The following is a 5611-nucleotide window of genomic DNA, read 5'->3' as shown; positions in this document are numbered from 1 at the left end:
TTTACTCGGCTCTCAGGGCTATTGAGCAGTGAGGGATCTTTATTGTGCCAACGCCTGCCGTGACAAGGGGCCTCGGTTTTTAAGGTCTCATCCGAAGGACCCGCAACTTTCACTTCAAAGTACCGAGCGCATGGCAAAGGAACAGTTGCTACCTATTTTTTATCGACTTGGGTCTGTCGCGGCCGAGATTCGAACTCACGACCTTTCGATCACGGAGCGAGCGCTACATTCGAAGAAAGCAACAGCAATTTTTAGTTTCGTTACATCGGATATGCCGTATACTCCATCTGCCGCGTGATGGAGTCAAAGACTTTTTTCTGTGTCAATCCTTGAAAAAACACATATTATTTATTTTGGCATTTCACATATGAAAAACGAATTGTCCACTGTTTTTACCATTATATGCAATAGTTAAATAAATGTTAAATTCTATTGACCTTTACCCATTCATATAAGGCGACTATCTGATTCCTTTGTTTGAACAAATGTCGATTCCTCGTCACAAAACAAAAGACACAGGTATTTAGGTGTAATTTAATGTAAAGAAAAACGACACCTTAATTTGTTGGCAATTTTAAGTTTAAATATATAAGAAGTGCAATGATACAAAGTCCTGGTTATCTTTAAGTTCATCTCATGTTATCCTTCAAGCTCTGTTGTTCCTTTGCCAAATATTGTAAAAGTGACTTCCTAATAGTGTTCATGTAATTACCACGATAATTCAAATTGTATTTTTATCATGGTGATGATGTTAATACAAATTCTTTATTAAAATACATCGATGCGATAAATTTTATACGTTTTTTTCTTTCATCATGACAGAAACAAGAAGCTTCCTGTACTCCCAGCAAGGCTTCAAATTTCCCCACAATATTTGGAACATTTTCTGAATATTTGGATGTTTTACCGACTATAGACGATAAGTACCAACGAACAACTAATTATATATTTTATGATAAACGAGGTGACTTCATTTTTTTCATCGTCAACTTCCCTTATATATGTAGTAATATTTTGCTATCGCCTGCATAGGGTGTATTTTTATAAAATTCGACACTCATGGGCTTGCTCTGAGTACGATCAATTCTTAAAACGAAGAAGTCTACTGAAAAATAAGTTGATGTAACAGGGATTTCAACAATCTCGTTTATTTTTATAAGAAATAAGCATCTAATTGGATTTGATAACATTTGCAAACCTATTTTTTTAAACTATTGTAAAGAACGAATACACTTATACTTCATAGAATGAAATGACTTTGTCTATCACTGAAATAACAGACTTCAGCTTTCCCTTCAAAACTTTGTAAAGGCCATCTCTTCCGCATCTCTGAAGCGCCAGTTTTAAATGGCTTGCCTGCAAACCATGTGCTGCCAAAGTAGAACTTTACCCCTTTGTCAGAACGTTTGAAGTTACCTGATCATGAAAACTTCCTATATTTTTGTTTTTATTTGATAGCTTTTCGTTGTTCATGATGGCATGATCAGTAGTGAAGACTAACTCGGTGAGTGACTCTTCCGTTTTTGGAGTGTTTTTCAGGAAGATTTTTACGGAACTGAAGTACATGTACATAAAGGTCACAGAAAGGAAACAAAATTGATCGTTTTCCGAAATCTCTCATATTCATTCATAATTTCATAAATCTTAAAACACATTTTGTTTCAGAAAACACAGAGCACAAACTTGCCTATTTACCAAATACATGTATTTATTTTATGCACCGGTACGAGATAAACCTTGTGTATGAAAATCTCAGGTATTGTTCAGCTCTATGTGTTCAGAGCAAAAGTATTTCAGATGTGAGGAAATTTCATCAGAACTGAGAAAATTTGGTAAAATGTTCAACTTTGTTACCTTGGTGTGACCTCCGTGTACACTTCGAAATTAAATCAATGCTTTTATAAAACATGCCATGGATCATTAAAAATTCTTAGTTGCAAACTTAAAATTTTACCTGTGTTTATATTTCTATATCAAATAAGGGCCAAAGATACTTATTTCTTACACAAATGTAGATTTGTTCTAATTGTTCCGAACTGCTTGAATTCACTGAGAAAAAAAAATCGTATGACTTCTCTCTGTGCTTCATTGAAATAGTGATCTACGGTGTTAGTTAACATGTTTACAGGAACATTATCATCAATCAATAAAAAATGAATTTACGAATAACATGCTTTTTGAGTGAATTGTTGTTTAATTCATTTTTCTGGTCACGTAGGAATACAAAAATGATTACCAATATAACGTCCTGAAGGAAATATAATACGTTTGTTGGAGAATTGTAAAATTGTAATAATTTTTTCCCATGAAATTGAGCTAGAACACATATCATTTTCTTTTTTATTTTGAGCATGGTTTTGAAATGCGTATACCTACGTAAAAGGCGCGTTTTACTATATATTTCATTGAAATAGCGTCTCACTTTCCATCATGATGAGTGCATTTGAAATACGAGTACAATATAACCACACAGACGTATCTCCAAAAAATCAGGAAGAAAAAATTGAAACAAAATGATTTAGCTGACAAAATTTTCAGCGAATGTTTTCAGACAGACAGTAAACATGCAATCTACCTTAATTTTTTCCTTGTAGTGTTTATGTATATAGGCGTGGTATGTTTTTTTTAATTGTCTGAAAGTGTCAGAATCTGTATTGTAATATTTTTTTTTAAGTATATTCAAAATTTTATTAATTTATTTTACGAGTACATTTAACAATACAGAATACAAGCCCCTAATGGCTATGTAGGAAAGGTGTAAGACTTCAGAGCTAATCAGATCACTGCCCGTCCTAAATACGGCATTAACAGTAACAGCTGCTTCTGATGTTAAACAACCTTTATTAGGCTAGGGATTGCCTCTAAGATGGATGTTACTGCATGAATAAGGCATGCGCCTATCTAGTGGTATATAAATTCCATTAAATTAAGTGGTATATAAAAGGCCGACCAAGTGTGATTTTCCCATAAGTGAGGAACAGGTGTTAAATTTGTATATAAATGCAGATTAATAGTTATAAAATCGAATCAATATAGAGAGCAAAACTGTATCATTACAATTATTTTGTTCCATATTATAAAGGAAAATTATTTATTTATAAATTAATACAAATCATTGGGGCATCTAGAGGGGTGGGGTTCCGGGGGTTGGAAATCCCACTTTATTTTTGCAGAGAGAGAGAGAGAGAGAGAGAGAGAGAGAGAGAGAGAGAGAGAGGGTCTGTTATCAGGTAATAGATATTTTTACGTCTAATATACGTTTGAATGAAATAATTGCGAAATAAAACAGTAGCACCTCAAAATTTGGTCATGCAGCCCATGCAGTCACACATTAAAGAAAAGGCGAGTAAAATTTCCTGTGTTAAAATAGGAAATCTCAACATTAAATTGCCCATCCATTTTTTATCGACCTGTAAAATAGATTTTAATAATAAAAAAAAAAAGTACTTTTTTAAGATATAAAAATAAAATTAATTAATCAACTGAAGGTATATAAAAGGTCTTTCTTTGCCTATACATTTGATATCACTAAGTGCATATGTACATGCTTTGAGAGGAACGATTCATTTAACCGGACGATTTTGTTCGGGACGGAGACGTCCGGATTAAAGAGGCGCCACTGTAGTTCAATCTCTGCCTTTTACTGCTCGTTAGATTGAGTCTCGCGTATTTGCTTTCCTCCGTTTACCTTCACTACCCGGTCCGCGACCTCGGCCACCTTATTTCACCATATATGATATTAATAACATGCAAGAAGGTTAAAATTTGATATCATCGAAAGATTCCGGCAAACTTTCAAATTGGCTATACCATTTTTGGTCCATTTTCTGAAGTAACTAACTTTAAGGAGTATGTATAAAAAGTTCATGAAAGGGAATATGCATATTAAGAATATTTTTCTCTCCTTATAGTATGGGGATATTTTAACCAATGAGAAAGTTTTAAAACGCCCCAGTAATAAGCGGGGTTGGGGGAGCGGCGCCTCACTTTTTCTGAGAATAATCTTTTGCTGTACTTAAAGTATGTAAGTTTTGATTTGGATGCTGCTCCCCCTACCCCACTTTTTGTTGCCGGACGGTTAAAATATGCAAAGTTCAGCGCTGAAAGAAAAAGGAATGTACTGAAAAGTTAGAGAAAGGCCCCCTTTTTCGGAGCCCCCGTTGCTATGGACCTGAAGTGCATGTTGTGTGATTCTATGTATGAGTGTTGGGGGACGGCACCGTCCTGAACCCCCCTTTCAGGTTGGTTCAGGTCGTTGCCCTTGCTGGATCCGCCCCTGCAAATCCTCTGATCCTACATTGAATCAGCCAGATACGAACCCCTTGTCTTGTTACAGTACCCATAATTAATGTACCCGATTTGCAAAACACTTGTCGACATGACGTAATCATGGTAAAATTTGACGTATTTTATGTTCTGCGAGAGGCGGATCGAGTAATTTTTTCCCACTAAAAAAAACATTACTTTTTATTTTTCCATAAAATGAAATAATGAAATTTTTATTATTCCATAAAATATTTTATGTTATTTCAGAAATTAATAGACCATTAATTCCATTGGGTAGCCGTTGTTCAATGCCATTATTTAATCATTATCGGGAGTATATTTACCGTGTTTTACCATCTCCGTTTCTTGTTAACGCGGAGCGCTGGTGTTTTTTTTATATTGCAGGTAATCTCTGGTCATTCCTATAGCGGTGTAATAATTGACAACCTATACTGAAGCTCTTCAAAGTAAGTAGGTGTGAAGTTAACCGTATTTCTCCTCAGATAATGTAGAGACTTGCCAAACTTTTTCGATCGTTATAAACATCAAACCAAAAAAAAAAAAAAAAAAAAAAAAATGTGGAAACGAGTCAGACATTCTTCTGAGCCATCAAAGCAGTCAAATTTAAATGTATTTTTTATTTTCAAAGACGATGGCGATGATCGAAACTCAAAACGACAGAAACTTGAAGATCTTCTAGAGGAATCCATAAGGTTCATGACAAGTTTAAATCTGGAGAAGAACCTGAGAAACAGATTTCCAGATCTAGGAGTTTTGTCTAAGCTTTGTCTTGTTATCCCAGCATCAACTGCAGGTATTTATACACTTTACATAACTTAGAAGAAATTCCATTTTCTATTTTAATTTTTTTCCCATGATTGCAATCATAATTTTTTTTCTAGATTGTGAGAAAGGATTCAGTACCCTTAAAAGAATTAAAAATCAGCTTAGACCGTCTCCGTAAACTCCGACTAGCAGAGATGCTCGTCGAGTTACAGAGACAGCCGAGTGTCTGGTTGATCGAGACTATATGTGTTACCGTGTGGTTAGAACCGTTCAATTTGCGTTTTGTCAGTTTTTAAGGGAAATAAATCTTTTGCTTGTCTTTTTAAAAAAAAAAAACAAACAAACTATTATGATTATTATTTTTAAACCAGTATATCGGAAATTAAAGATAAGACTGTCTGGTGTTACTGTGGTGGTGCGATTTACAGAATAATTGATTTAATTAATGTTCACTGGGGCCTAATAAACACCCCAAAAAGTAAATCGTACAATATTATATTCTATTTAAATACCGTAACTATTAGCGATGGAAAGTATTTAAGGTGATTTTTTTTTCTGT

This window comes from Saccostrea echinata, unplaced genomic scaffold (genome assembly GCF_033153115.1).
Source record: "Saccostrea echinata isolate AGI-Se365-2 ecotype Australia unplaced genomic scaffold, CSIRO_AGI_Sech_v1 ptg000059l, whole genome shotgun sequence".
Taxonomy (NCBI): Eukaryota; Metazoa; Mollusca; class Bivalvia; order Ostreida; family Ostreidae; genus Saccostrea; species Saccostrea echinata.
Note: the sequence above shows the minus strand (reverse complement) of the source record.